This window comes from Oncorhynchus kisutch, unplaced genomic scaffold, assembly GCF_002021735.2.
Source record: "Oncorhynchus kisutch isolate 150728-3 unplaced genomic scaffold, Okis_V2 scaffold1016, whole genome shotgun sequence".
Taxonomy (NCBI): Eukaryota; Metazoa; Chordata; class Actinopteri; order Salmoniformes; family Salmonidae; genus Oncorhynchus; species Oncorhynchus kisutch.
In genome coordinates, this window is record NW_022262961.1 from 83,720 (window position 1) to 100,433 (window position 16,714).

Genomic DNA, 16,714 nt, shown 5'->3' on the forward strand with positions numbered 1-16,714 from the left:
TTTAGCCCAAACAACTACCTCTTTCCCAACTGTATTTAATTTTAATTTATTTATTTATTTTGCTCCTTTGCACCCCATTATTTTTTATTTCTACTTTGCACATTCTTCCATTGCAAAACTACCAGTCCAGTATTTTACTTGCTATATTGTATTTACTTTGCCATCATGGCCTTTTTTGCCTTTACCTCCCTTCTCACCTCATTTGCTCACATTGTATATAGACTTGTTTATACTGCATTATTGACTGTATGTTTGTTTTTACTCCATGTGTAACTCTGTGTCGTTTTATCTGTCGAACTGCTTTGCTTTATCTTGGCCAGGTCGCAATTGTAAATGAGAACTTGTTCTCAACTTGCCTACCTGGTTAAATAAAGGTAAAATAAAAATAAATACATAAACTAGAATGGTTGGTAAAAGAATAGAAGACGTAGCAGCAGAGCAATAGAAGACTTGTCTATAGCCCATACAGCATGGAACCAGACTGATAATTCATGGAACCAGACTGATAATTCATGGAACCAGACTGATAGAGCATGGAGCCAGACTGAAACAGCATGGGACCAGACTGATACAGCCCCATACAGCATGAGACCAGACTGATACAGCATGGAACCAGACTGATACAGCATGAGACCAGACTGATACAGCATGAGACCAGACTGATACAGCATGGGACCAGACTGATACAGCATGGAACCAGACTGATACAGCATGGGACCAGACTGATACAGCATGGGACCAGACTGATACAGCATGGGACCAGACTGATACAGCCCATACTGCATGGAACCAGACTGATACAGCATGGGACCAGACTGATACAGCCCATACAGCATGGAACCAGACTGATTCAGCATGGGACCAGACTGATACAGCCCATACAGCATGAGACCAGACTGATACAGCATGGGACCAGACTGATACAGCCCATACAGCATGAGACCAGACTGATACAGCATGGGACCAGACTGATACAGCATGGGACCAGACTGATACAGCATGGAACCAGACTGATACAGCATGGGACCAGACTGATACAGCATGGGACCAGACTGATACAGCATGGAACCAGACTGATTCAGCCCATACAGCATGAGACCAGACTGATACAGCATGGGACCAGACTGGTACAGCATGGGACCAGACTGATACAGCCCATACAGCATGGGACCAGACTGATACAGCATGGAACCAGACTGATACAGCATGGGACCAGACTGATACAGCATGGGACCAGACTGATACAGCATGGGACCAGACTGATACAGCATGGGACCAGACTGATACAGAGCTTCTACTATTCTGAACTATATACAGTAGAATGCGTACATCAACTAAAGGCATAGACAGATGATTAGAACTCTTACCTGGTTCACTCTGGTATAAAACTCTATAGCCGTCGACATTCCCTTTCGGCTCTTTCCAGGATACATGTAATTTGCTCGTACCCAGCACTTTAAAACGTAATCTTCTGGGAGCTGGAACTGAAACAGAACAACAATAGACCCATCATTAATACTGACTCATTCAGTTACAGTTTGAGTATTGATGATTAATATGATGAATACAGACTTTGTCCCAAATAGCACCCTATTCTCTATTTAGTGCACTACTTTTGACCAGGGCCCATAGGACTCTGATTGAAGGTAGTGGACCACAGACGGAGTATGGTAAGATTTGCGAGGCAGATACAATCCCCAGCAGGTGTTAGTGCCACTACGGTACTACACATCAGCCAGGTTAATCACACACAGACATTGAACAGACGTCCACAAAGACAACACATTCTGGTATAACACAATAACATATTGGAAAACCTATTGGATAACATATTGTTGTAGAATAACATATTGTTGTAGAAAACCTATTGTTGTAGAATAGCATATTGTTGTAGAATAACATATTGTTGTCCAATAACATATTGTTGTCCAATAGCATATTGTTGTAGAATAACATATTGTTGTAGAATAACATATTGCTGTAGAATAACATATTGCTGTAGAATAACATATTGCTGTAAAATAACATATTGTTGTCCAATAGCATATTGTTGTAGAATAACATATTGCTGTAAAATAACATATTGCTGTAAAATAGCATATTGTTGTAGAATGACATATTGCTGTAAAATAACATATTGCTGTAAAATAGCATATTGTTGTAGAATAACATATTGCTGTAAAATAACATATTGCTGTAGAATAACATATTGCTGTAAAATAACATATTGCTGTAAAATAACATATTGTTGTAGAATAACATATTGCTGTAGAATAACATATTGCTGTAAAATAACATATTGCTGTAAAATAGCATATTGTTGTAGAATAACATATTGCTGTAAAATAACATTTTGCTGTAAAATAACATATTGTTGTAGAATAACATATTGCTGTAGAATAACATATTGCTGTAAAATAACATATTGCTGTAAAATAACATATTGCTGTAAAATAACATATTGTTGTAGAATAGCATATTGTTGTAGAATAACATATTGTTGTCCAATAGCATATTGTTGTAGAATAACATATTGCTGTAAAATAACATATTGCTGTAAAATAGCATATTGTTGTCCAATAGCATATTGTTGTCCAATAGCATGTTGCAAAACAAACAAAAGTTATAGACAAAGAGGGTTCTTAAATGTCAGTCATATTCTTACTTTTTGAGACACCATTTTTAAACTAGTAAGGATGGAGGGGGGGGGGGGGGGGGGTATTTTTTTATAGCCTGAAATCCCAACTGATAAACTTTGTTTCATGTAAAATCATTGTGAAACAGAGCAAATCAGATGGGATTCCAGGCTAGCGTTTCTAAGTCGATGACGGCATCGACATTTCCTTTCAAAAAGACAGGTGCTGCAGACTGTTAAGAGTCAGTAAATGTTTGATCTCTCAGTTGATGGAGAATCAATCAGCTTCACCTGCCGTCCCGATGGAAAGAACAGTCAGTGGAAGACATTCTCTTAGGATTACGTTAGCGCAGCTAGGCTATAGCTAGATATTCACCTGCTGTCCCGATGGAAAGAACAGTCAGTGGAAGACATTCTCTTAGGATTACGTTAGCGCAGCTAGGCTATAGCTAGATATTGATGCTATATGCGGTTTCTATACGCAGGCTGCTATGAGGAAGAGAATGTGACTTTATTTCTTTACATGAAGCTGCTCTTACTGTTTAGTACCATGTAACAGCATGGTGTTTCTTCTAGCCAATAAGAACAACCAAATGTAAAGTGGTACTCTTTTTTTCTCCAGCTATGGACAGACGTTCCAGTAGTATGGTGAAATACTACGATCTGAGATTGACGCAAAACTATTTATAAGGTTGTTGCATAGCACTTTCAACATTTACTTGGTCAACATTCTATGTTAGTTGAACTACAAACTAGTCACCAGAACAGCACTACCACATTGTCACCTTTTGAGTTGAGAAGACAATGAGAAGTTGAGAAGACAATGAGAAGTTGAGAAGATGAGAATAGAATGAGAAGATGAGAATAGAATGAGAAGATGAGAATACAATGAGAAGACGATAAGACAAGGAGAAGATGAGAAGACAAGGAGAAGTTGAGAAGACAATGAGAAGTTGAGAAGACACTGAGAAGTTGAGAAGACAAGGAGAAGTTGAGAAGACAATGAGAAGTTGAGAAGACACTGAGAAGTTGAGAAGACAAGGAGAAGTTGAGAAGACACTGAGAAGTTGAGAAGACAAGGCTCAATGCCCAGGCCAACAAACACAGTGGTGTTTGTTCCTCCTTGCAAGTAGAAGAATGGGTAGCAATGTAATCTTTACATGCCTATAAATCTATGAATATACTACAGTATCTACCATATAGGGACTTGAAGCTGTATAAATCTATGAATATACTACAGTATCTACCATATAGGGACTTGAAGCTGTATAAATCTATGAATATACTACAGTATCTACCATATAGGGACTTGAAGCTGTATAAATCTATGAATATACTACAGTATCTACCATATAGGGACTTGAAGCTGTATAAATCTATGAATATACTACAGTATCTACCATATAGGGACTTGAAGCTGTTTATAAGGAAGAATATGGGCATGTAAAGTTATATACAATCTGGCATAAGCTTTAAATAAATGATGAAGAATAAAGGGAAACTTTTAGGTTAGAGAAATAAATATATATATAATATATATATATATATGAATTATATAAAGGTAAAATAAATGTATATGATCACTAACCTGATAGGACCTCATCTGGGGGTTGTTTGTGTGTTCAGTAAATATCTCCTATAAACCTGATAGGAACTCATCTTGGGGTTGTTTGTGTGTTCAGTAAATATCTCCTATAAACCTGATAGGAACTCATCTTGGGGTTGTTTCAGTGTTCAGTAAATATCTCCTATAAACCTGATAGGAACTCATCTGGGGGTTGTTTCAGTGTTCAGTAAATATCTCCTATAAACCTGATAGGAACTCATCTGGGGGTTGTTTGTGTGTTCAGTAAATATCTCCTATAAACCTGATAGGAACTCATCTGGGGGTTGTTTCAGTGTTCAGTAAATATCTCCTATAAACCTGATAGGAACTCATCTGGGGGTTGTTTCTGTGTTCAGTAAATATCTCCTATAAACCTGATAGGAACTCATCTGGGGGTTGTTTCTGTGTTCAGTAAACATCTCCTATAAACCTGAATATAATGTGAGGTATTTAAAACCACCTGGGAAACAGAAAAGACAATTAAATAATGACTGGATACTAGATGTGAATATAATGTGAGGTATTTAACACCAACTGCCTTGCCAGAAGTAGCTACAAATTCACAAATTGCCACCTTTAAGTACTTTCCATTTGTATTGTCTGACTCACTGCACATGAATTGAGTTGACGGAGGACAGGATGTTTATTAGTCCAGATAGACATTAGTCTTCTGCTTTTGTCAACCAGCTGATATACACACGTAACGTCGGAGAGACTGAAGCAGGGGTTATGTTCCTGTCAAGGGAACATCGGCAGTATGTGGCACCTGAGATATTGATGCCAGCAACCCTCTGGTAGATCACCCCCCCCCCCCCCCTTCCCCTCGAGTGTATGGGAGCATCTGTCAGCCTGACTCAGCTGTACATGAGATCTGAATAATGTATAGGAACACATACGTCCATTTGCTCTGTGTGAGGACGAGGGTGTGGAGGATTCCGAGAGGAACAATGGAACACTATTGTGAGTCGAGGATTCCACAGAAGAATACAGTAGCTGTAGGATTCCTTCATGATGTGATGCATTTCATTACTCCACCCTTGGTTATCAGCATCTCATTATCCACCCTTGGCTATCAGCATGTCATTATTCACCCTTGGCTATCAGCATGTCATTATTCACCCTTGGCTATCAGCATGTCATTACTCCACCCTTGGCTATCAGCATGTCATTATTCACCCTTGGCTATCAGCATGTCATTGTTCACCCTTGGCTATCAGCATGTCATTATTCACCCTTGGCTATCAGCATGTCATTATTCACCCTTGGCTATCAGCATGTCATTATTACCCCTTGACTATCAGCATGTCATTATTCACCCTTGGCTATCAGCATGTCATTATTCACCCTTGGCTATCAGCATGTCATTACTCACCCTTGGCTATCAGCATGTCATTATTCACCCTTGGCTATCAGCATGTCATTATTCACCCTTGGCTATCAGTATGTCATTATTCACCCTTGACTATCAGCATGTCATTATTACCCCCTTGGCTATCAGCATGTCATTATTATCTCCTTGGCTATCAGCATGTCATTATTATCTCCTTGGCTATCAGCATGTCATTATTACCCCTTGACTATCAGCATGTCATTATTCACCCTTGGCTATCAGCATGTCATTATTCACCCTTGGCTATCAGCATGTCATTACTCACCCTTGGCTATCAGCAGGTCATTACTCCCCCTTGGCTATCAGCATGTCATTATCCACCCTTGACTATCAGCATGTCATTATCCACCCTTGACTAACAGCATGTCATTATCCACCCTTGACTATCAGCATGTCATTACTCCACCTGTTCCCTACCATTCTCTCACCTCTCAATGATTAAACACAAAGTGACTCCATGACAGTTACATTACAATATACATTAGAACAGACAACAGTACAAAAACAAGCAGCCCTTTCAAGTGGTTTTATCTCTCCTCTCCTCTCATCCCTTCCTCTCACCCCTCTCATCTCTCCTCATCCTTCTCTCCTCCTCATCCCTCTCACCCCTCTCTCCTCATCCCTCTCCTCTCATCCCTCTCTCCTCTCATCCCTCTCTCATCTCTCATCCCTCTCCTCTCATCCCTCTCTCCTCTCACCCCTCTCTCCTCTCACCCCTCTCTTCTGTTGTGGCAGATAGCACTTACCCCTGAATCCTCTGAGCCCTTTACCTGTCTGTGTGTCTGTATGTCTGTATGTCTGTCTGTCTGTCTTCCCTCTCTCGGCACGCTGCTCACCTACCTGACTAAGGCCTAGCTTCATCTTTTTTGAACATTTATCTGTTACCAGCATGGTAATCCCTGCTGAGGGTATTTAAATTTTAAGACTCTGTTCTGCTAGTCCTCCATCACAACATGTGGAGAATGAGGCTGCAGTATACATTCGGTGCCGTTCAGTCAAAGTTGGTTAAGAGTACTGTCATGTTAAATACCACAAACGTGGGGATTAGAGAAGAGATATTGACCAAGAGTTCTTTGGATAATGTGAATCAGGTTTACATAGAATGTCAATATGTTCCTCATTCTACTCATCCAGGCCTAAATGAAACCCCAGACATGGATTTAAAATGAACATGAACACAGTAGCATTAACAACACAGGCCATTATGACACTCTACATTCCTAGAAAAAAAGGTGCTATCGGTTTGGTCGGTAGGGATGTCCTTGTCTCATCGCGCACCAGCGACTCCTGTGGCGGGCCGGGCGCAGTGCACGCTAACCAGGTCGCCAGGTGCACGGTGTATCCTCCGACACATTGGTGCGGCTGGCTTCCGGGTTGGATGCACGCCGTTTTAAGAAGCAGTGTGGCTAGGTTGGGTTGTTTATCGGAGGACGCATGACTTTCAACCTTTGTCTCTCCCGAGCCCATACAGGAGTTGTAGCGATGAGACAAGATAGTAGCTACTACAACAATTGGACACCATGAAATGGGGGAGAAAAGGGGAAGGAAAAAAAAGGGTTCTGCATGGAACCTCAAAAGGTTTACCTGGAACCAAAAGGGTTCTCCTATGGGGATAGCCGAACAACCCTTTTTTTCCCTTCCCCTTTTCTCCCCCATTTCGTGGTATCCAATTGTTTAGTAGCTACTATCTTGTCTCAAAAAACCAAAAGGGTTCTACCTGGAACTCAAAAGGGTCCTCCTATGGGGACAGCAGAAGAACCCTTTTGAAACCTCTCGTTGTAAGAGTGTACTCAATTGTTGCAGGTAAATGAAAACACAACCATCTGTTTTGGTTTTATTGAACTGTTTTTCTGACACTCTCATCAGAATCTCTCCCTACACATACAAATTCACCAATCTACATTTTAACATGCTCAAATGAAACACCGTGTTTTTTCCTAATTAGGTAACTAAAAGCTAATCTGATGCCATTTGGAGTACAGCACGGAGCTGACCCATACAGACAGACATGGAATCAATAGGGAATCATTAGTGAAGGACTCTGTCATATGAAACAGCATGTCACTGACCCCAGAGCCTGACCAGACAACACACTGTGGTGACCAGAGACAGATAAAGAGGTTCTCTGTTACAGGTTGTAGCAGCTAGTTGTGTCCAGTGTCCACTACAATAGGAGACGGAAGACAGTGGTGACTGGGGGTTGAAATAACCTAAAATCACTTCTTTTTTAAAAACAAATGGAACTCCCAGTGTATTATATATACAGGAAATGGTAAGTGGCCTAGCTTGACCCGAGCAGAGAGCCGTGGGGGAGAGACGTGCAGACCAGATAAACATTATATATACACCCTCCACAGACAGGAGTCAGTAGCCGTGGGGGAGAGACGTGCAGACCAGATATATATTATATATACAACCCTCCACAGACAGGAGTCAGTAGCCGTGGGGGAGAGACGTGCAGACCAGATATACATTATATATACACCCTCCACAGACAGGAGTCAGTAGCCGTGGGGGAGAGACGTGCAGACCAGATAAACATTATATATACACCCTCCACAGACAGGAGTCAGTAGCCGTGGGGGAGAGACGTGCAGACCAGATACACATTATATATACACCCTCCACAGACAGGAGTCAGTAGCCGTGGGGGAGAGACGTGCAGACCAGATAAACATTATATATACACCCTCCACAGACAGGAGTCAGTAGCCGTGGGGGAGAGACGTGCAGACCAGATAAACATTATATATACACCCTCCACAGACAGGAGCCAGAAATCCCCCTCTTCACACCAGACCTGGGTTCAAATAGTATTTGTTAATGGTTTGATTGAGCCTGCCTGGACTGCCAGATGGACAGGGATGACACTGTCAGGAGTTGGGACTGTCCCATTGGTTCCACTGCGCCAGGCAAACTTATCTGAACTTTCCAGGCATTTGAAAAGAAAACAAATACTAATCGAACCCAGGTCTGCTCCACACCAGTCCACAGAGCCTCCACTCCCACACCAGATGAACCCAGGTCAGCTCCACACCAGTCCACAGAGCCTCCACTCCCACACCAGATGAACCCAGGTCTGCTCCACACCAGTCCACAGAGCCTCCACTCCCACACCAGATTAACCCAGGTCAGCTCCACACCAGTCCACAGAGCCTCCACTCCCACACCAGATGAACCCAGGTCAGCTCCACACCAGTCCACAGAGCCTCCACTCCCACACCAGATGAACCCAGGTCAGCTCCACACCAGTCCACACTCTCCACACTCTACCGAATGGCACCTTATTCCCTATATAGTGCACTAATTTAGACCAGAGCCCTATGGAACCCTATTCCCTATATAGTGCACTACTTTTGACCAGAGCCCTATGGGGACCCTATTCCCTATATAGTGCACTACTTTTGACCAGAGCCCGATGAGCCCTATGGGTCCTGGTTAAAAGTAGTGCACTACATAGGGAATAGGGTGTCATTTGGGATCTTTTCACTCCAAGGCCTGGATGGAATGCTGAGCTGAGCTGCATCCAAGCAGCACACAGACAGGCCAATTAAATGTTGATGTGTCCCTGGAGGACGTTTTCATATGACCCCCCCCCCCCCCCCCCCTCAGATAGGATCCTGAATGTTCTCCCTTTCCAATCCGCTCACAGCAGACCTGGGTTCACATACTATTCAACATCTTTTAACTATTTGGGGAGGGGGAGGGGGGGGTTGACTGAGTCTGCCTAGAGTGCCAGATGGGTTTGAGGGTTTGCCATTTTGAGATTATTCTATTGCCCAATTAAACCAGGCAGGCTCAATCAAGTGCAGATAAAACAAGTATTTGAAATAATTGTGAATAGAATTTAAACCCAGTTTGTCTCCAAGACCAGAGCAGACAAGACCAGACCAAACGAGACCAGAGCAGACCAGACCAGACCAAACGAGACCAGAGCAGACGAGACCAGACCAAACGAGACCCCCTCCACAGGGTTCTTCCATTGACCACAGGTGAAGGTTGTTGCATGATAGATGACTGATTAAACAATCATCTTGGGGACATCAAGTCGGCAGCCCAGCTAAGCATGATAGCAATCAGATGTGCTTCTGTGACTGGGCCTTTATATCTCATTATAAGGCTGGGGTTTATGCTCCATGTAAAAAATGTATATGATTACACCCAAATAATATTCTTTACAAAAAAAAAGCATGACAAACACAAAACAAAAATCAAATTGTATTATTTGAATGTAAAACAAAGACATGGTGTGGGGGTGGAAATGTCACGTCCACGTACAGTTAGAGACGGAATGAAATGGGACCAAACTGCACATCAAAAGAGGAACTGACAGAGGAGACGACCAAAGGAAGCATTTGGGTAATCATCCAGTCACAGTGTAGCCCTTACCTTGACCCTGGGCAGGGGCTGGGAAATGTACAGCCAACACCAGGAAGAGCAGAGGACACCACGTCCTTATTGGGAGTCCTACAATCAGCATCCTTACAACTGTGATGCTCCTTCTGCACCTAGCGGGAAGAGGGAGAAAAATACTGACTATTTAATGCTGCCTGACTGCCACAGCAGTGGGCTTTGGAGAGCGCTAGAAAGAGGTTTTAGGAATAGTGATGAGAGAGAGAGAGAGAGAGAGAGAGAGAGAGAGAGAGACAGAGAGAGAGAGAGAGAGAGAGAGAAGGACAGAATGAGAGAGAGAGAGAGAGAGAGAGAGAGAGAGAGAGAGAGAAGGACAGAATGAGAGAGAGAGAGAGAGAGAGGGAGAGAGAGAGAGAGAGAGAGAGAGAGAGAGAGAGAAGGACAGAATGAGAGAGAGAGAGAGAGGACAGAGGGACAGAATGAGAGAGAGAGAGAGAGAGAGAGAGAGACAGAGAGAGAGAGAGAGAGAGAGAGAGAGAGAGAGAGAGAGAGAGAAGGACAGAATGAGAGAGAGAGAGAGAGAGAGAGAGAGAGAGAGAGAGAGAGAGAGAGAGAGAGAGACAGAGAGAGAGAGAGAGAGAGAAGGACAGAATGAGAGAGAGAGAGAGAGAGAGAGAGAAGGACAGAATGAGAGAGAGAGAGAGAGAGAGAGAGAGAGAGAGAGAGAGAGAGAGAGAGAAGGACAGAATGAGAGAGAGAGAGAGAGGACAGAGGGACAGAATGAGAGAGAGAGAGAGAGAGAGAGAGAGAGAGAGAGTATGAGAGTGTTTACTTGCTTTGGCAATGGTAACATATGTTTCCCATGCCAATAAAGCCCCTTAAATCAGCATCCTTACAACTGTGATGCTCCTTCTGCACCTAGCGGGGAGAGGGAGAAAAATACAGACTATTTAACACTGCCTGACTGCCACAGCTGTGGGCTTTGGAGAGCGCTAGAAAGAGGTTTTAGGAATAGTGATGAGAGAGAGAGACAGAGAGAGAGAGAGAGAGAGAGAGAGAGAGAGAGAGAGAGAGAGAGAGAGAGAGAAGGACACAGAATGAGAGAGAGAGAGAGAACCCACTGGATTCTCCAATTACCTTGAATGAGTTACAGGACAAAATAAAAACTCTCCAACCCAAAAAGGCCTGTGGTGATGGTAACCTTAATGAAATGATCAAATATACAGACAACAAATTCCAATTGGCTATACTAAAACTCCATCCTTAGCTCTGGCATCTTCCCCAATATTTGGAACCAAGGACTGATCACCCCAATCCACAAAAGTGGAGACAAATTTGACCCCAATAACTACCGTGGAATATGCGTCAACAGTAACCTTGGGAAAATCCTCTGCATTATCATTAACAGCAGACTCGTACATTTCCTCAATGAAAACAATGTAATGAGCAAATGTCAAATTGTTTTTTTACCAAATTACCGTACAACAGACCATGTATTCACCCTGCAGACCCTAATTGACAATCAAACAAACCAAAACAAAGGCAAAGTCTTCTCTCTCTTTGTTGATTTAAAAAAAAAACTTTGACTCAATTTGGCATGAGGGTCTGCTATACAAATTGATGGAAAGTGGTGTTGGGGGTAAAACATACAACATTATAAAATCCATGTACACAAACAACAAGTGTGAGGTTAAAATTGGCAAAAAACACACACATTTCTTCACACAGGGTCGTGGGTTGAGACAGGGATGCAGCTTAAGCCCCACCCTCTTCCAACATATATATCAACGAATTGGCGCGGGCACTAGAAAACTCTGCAGCACCCGGCCTCCCCCTGCTAGAATCCGAAGTCAAATGTCTACTGTTTGCTGATGATCTGGTGCTTCTGTCACCAACCAAGGAGGGCCTACAGCAGCACCTAGATCTTCTGCACAGATTCTGTCAGACCTGGGCCCTGACAGTAAATCTCAGTAAGACCAAAATAATGGTGTTCCAAAAAAGGTCCAGTCGCCAGGACCACAAATACAAATTCCATCTAGATATTGTTGCCCTAGAGCACACAAAAAACTATACATACCTTGGCCTAAACATCAGCGCCACAGGTAACTTCCACAAAGCTGTGAACGATCTGAGAGACAAGGCAAGAAGGGCCTTCTATGCCATCAAAAGGAACATACATTTCAACATACCAATTAGGATTTGGCTAAAAATACTTGAATCAGTCATAGAGCCCATTGCCCTTTATGGTTGTGAGGTCTGGGGTCCGCTCACCAACCAAGAATTCACAAAATGGGACAAACACCAAATTGAGACTCTGCATGCAGAATTCTGCAAAAATATCCTCAGTGTACAACATAGACGTTAAATTTTACAACCACCTAAAAGGAAGCGATTCCCAAACCTTCCATAACAAAACCATCATCTACAGAGAGATGAACCTGGAGAAGAGTCCCCTAAGGAAGCTGGTCCTGGGGCTCTGTTCACAAACACACCCCACAGAGCCCCAGGACAGAAGCACAATTAGACCCAACCAAATCATGAGAAAACAAAAAGATAATTACTTGACACATTGGAAAGAATTAACCAAAAAAACAGAACAAACTAGAACGCTATTTGACCCTAAACAGAGAGTACACAGCGGCAGAATACCTGACCACTGTGACTGACCCTAAACAGAGAGTACACAGCGGCAGAATACCTGACCACTGTGACTGACCCTACACAGAGAGTACACAGCAGCAGAATACCTGTCCACTGTGACTGACCCAAACTTAAGGAAAGCTTTGACTATGTACAGACTTAGTGAGCATAGCCTTGCTATTGAGAAAGGCCGCCGTAGACAGACATGGCTCTCAAGAGAAGACAGGCTATGTGCTCACTGCCCACAAAATGAGGTGGAAACTGAGCTGCACTTCCTAACCTCCTGCCCAATGTATGACCATATTAGAGAGACATATTTCCCTCAGATTACACAAAGAATTCAAAAACAAATCCAATTTTGATAAACTCCCATATCTACTGTGTGAAATTCCACAGTGTGCCATCACAGCAGTAAGATGTGTGACCTGTTGCCACAAGAAAAGGGCAACCAGTGAAGAACAAACACATTGTAAATACAACCCATATTTATGCTTATTTATTTTCCCTTGTGTACTTTAACCATTTGTACATTGTTACAACACTGTATATATATATAATATGACATTTGTAATGCCTTTATTGTTTTGAAACTTCTGTATGTGTGTTTACTGTTAATTTTATTGTTTGTTTCACTTTTGTATATTATCTACCTCACTTGCTTTGGCAATGTTAATACATGTTTCCCATGCCAATAAAGCCCCTTGAATTGAATTGAATTGAATTGAATTGAGAGAGAGAGAGAGAGAGAGAGAGAGAGAGAGAGAGGAGAAGGACACCGAATGAGAGAGAGAGAGAGAGAGAGAGAGAGAGAGAGAGAGAGAGGAGAGAGAGAGAGAGAGAGAGAGAAGGACAGAATGAGAGAGAGAGAGAGAGAGAGAGAGAGAGAGAAGAGAGAGAGAGAGGGACAGAATGAGAGAGAGAGAGAGAGAGAGAGAGAGAGAGAGAGAGAGAGAGAGAGAGAAGAGAGAGAGAGGGAAGAAGGACACAGAATGAGAGAGAGAGAGGACACAGAATGAGAGAGAGAGAGAGAGGAGGACACAGAGACACAGAATGAGAGAAGAGAGCGAGAGAGAGAGAGAGAGAGTATATGAGAGTGAGTGTTTACTTGCTTTGGCAATGGTAACATATGTTTCCCATGCCAATAAAGCCTCTAAATTGAAAATTTAAATTGAGAGAGAGAGAGAGAGAGAGACCAGCATTGAGTAGTAACAGACGTCCATAGCTATCGGGCTTTTTCAGTGTCGAGGCCCAGCCAGTCTCAAGTGGGGGCAGGCAGAAGGGAGTGAGGGGAAAAGGGAAAGATGAGAGTCACTTTCAGAATGGGAAGTTGGAAACAGAACAGTAGAGGACTTTGTTACATTTTGACAGACAGGCACAAGAGAACATTTCCTGAGTGCCATTGTTGACATTGAGAACAAGCAGAGCTCAACTTGTCTGTCACTCATCATTAAGGCTTTGACTAGACAGGCAGATTGTAACCGCAGCACAGGAATGGAGGAAGCTAGTACAATACTGCCACATAGGACTACTGCAAGTAGGCTGAAAATGACCCAGCTTTACTCACTTGTGTACATTTTTGTTCTATGACTATATTCAATGCATTCATCATACTCAAACAGCATGATGATGAAAATAGATTTCCAATCAACATCCCTGGACATAAGTGAATAACGTGTCAAAATGTGTCTTTATATACAGAGATACTGTACATTTTAATAATCCTGGTATCTGTGTCCATCAAACTAAACCTGGACATTGACTTCATGACAGAGATATCATTTAGACATTTAAACTATTTATACAAGCAAAAGCATAAATGTTTTCTTCAAAACCATTATTTGCTATACTTATGCAATACAATTGAACCAAAACCCAATAAATATATTGTCATTAGATTTAGGTTAACGGTCGGTGAAAAAATTACGTTGTTGTTTTACAGTTCCATGACAGGTTCCCACTTTGTTTCAATTTCATCGCGTTTGTTTATTGTTGTTTAAATGACGTGGAAACGGCGTTGATTCAACCAGTTTGTGTCCTATGGGAAGGAACTATTTGCTGACAACATTGGATGTTTTTTTTCTCCCCTACTTGTAAACCCTTATGGCCAATTATTCTTCAAAAGAGGAAGTATACACCAAAGCAGCACATTCAATTTGAAAGCTGAAACTGCTGATGAAACTCGTGAAGTAGTAATCCCTAAACGCAGTCCAATCAAAAGAAACCTCATCAATCTGAAGTATGTAGCCTACACGTCAATAGAATATGCGATAGGGACAAACGCATCTTGTCGCCCTGGAAACAACCGGAAAATAGAAATATTTCGTTGTTTTTTTGTATTTACAATAATAACATTCCACGAAGACCATAATAATGATAGTTAATAATACATAAACAAATATTTCTGACTTGATTTATAGGCACACAAAAAAACATTTGAATGGCTTAAATTACTCCAGTTGTGCAACTCTCACAGTGCCTACTTCAAAAGTTAATTGTTAACTTGTGCACCCGACAGGAAACTGATGAGAAGATTGCCCACAAGTTTAGTTACATTCTAGAACTTTTCAATTCGTTTACAATTAATTTGGTAATTTATCAGTATATTTGATCAAGTCAACCTATCCAATTGATTGCCTTTGAGAGCGTGTAAATGACCATAATAAATATAGGCTAAGCACTCGAAACAAAACAAATTCCATACTGAATTAATGAAATAGCAATCATAACTCACAAGTCATCAAATCCTAAACGCTCCTATTTCCCACGGATCCTCTCAATCCCCAGAGTGTATGTCTGTCTCCCTGGTTTGTTTCAGCCTCTCTCAGTCAACTATTCCGTCAGTCAGTCCAGACTAAAACTGGGGGTGGGTGTTTTCTTGCGTCGTTATTCACCCATCCCTTCGGCTATTCATCCCCCTCTACTTCTCTCTCTCCTTCCTTCCTTCACCTCATTTCATCCTGTGGACTGACGGGGGGGAAAGGGAGAAAAAAATCGACCATTGCTGCTGAACAGGAGGACGGGAGCGAAACGGGAGGGGTGAATTCGACAAAAACCCTCAGGCACTTTGCCTCGACAGGACTTGTCAAGTAAACGACTTGTAACTGAATGTAGGTTTTTAACACTCAGGAATGGTCATTTAGCTCTATCGTTAGTTTTCATGGCATTGTGATGTCTGACACCGACTGGATTGGAATTGTGGAATCTGAGCAGGTGCTTCGGCACATTCTGTTGCGCGCTCTCTGGTGCTCTGAGGCTGTGAACGCACCGAGGGACTATACATTTAAACATACATCTACGCTAAGTTGTTCCTTGAATGGCTGTTGCGTAATATCGAATGAACATTTGCAAATTCCCTAGGAATAGTAGTGCCTTATTTTAGTTGACTTGTCTTTTGGGACAGCGGAATTTGAAACGTGGGTAATAGTGAATTGTGCAGCCATTGCGGTTCTGGAATAAACCCACTCCACACCAGGTGTACCTAGCGACCAATGCCCCTCATCCTCTTTCCCCCCACAAACCTCCCATCCATCATCCATAGACCATCCCAAATGGCACCCTATTCCCTATATAGTGCACGTGTGATCAGAACCAAAAGAGCACCCTTTTCCCTATATAGTGCACTACGTTATCAGAACCAAAAGAGCACCCTTTCCCTATATAGTGCACTATTCTGGTCTGTCTGTCCTCCTAGCACCTCTCCCTTCCCAGCCAGCCCCTCCCAGAGAGAGGAAACCCAGATCTTGCTCTCAGAGAGAGACAGAACAGATGCGATGACAGTCCCAATGATGTCATCTCACCTGTCTTTGACTAGGCTGGGAGCATCCAATGGCTGCTGGGTAGGAATCAGTTCCTTTCAAACTATCAAACTGCAATGAGATGCTGCTGAATATATGGATTGTCTGTGTTGGGGTGCGGGGGGGGGGGGACAATTAGACCACCCAAATCACGAGAAAACTAAAAGATAATTACTTGACGCATGGAAAGAATTTACAAAAAAAACAGAGCAAACTAGAATGCTATTGCCCTAAACAGAGAATACCCAGTGGCAGAATACCTGACCACTGTGACTGACCCTAAACAGAGAGTACAC

General features: G+C 42.4%; 1 long non-coding RNA gene across 1 annotated transcript; it reads right to left on the reverse strand.

Annotated features, from left to right (window-relative positions):
* Positions 1-1,365: 1,365 nt before the first annotated feature.
* LOC116364168 (uncharacterized) lies at positions 1,366-15,507 on the reverse strand. Its single transcript, XR_004207931.1, has 3 exons — positions 15,356-15,507; positions 10,021-10,139; positions 1,366-1,484 (listed from the first exon to the last, which is right to left on the reverse strand). It is a non-coding gene; the product is annotated as an uncharacterized LOC116364168 (long non-coding RNA).
* Between the last annotated feature and the right edge of the window lie 1,207 nt (positions 15,508-16,714).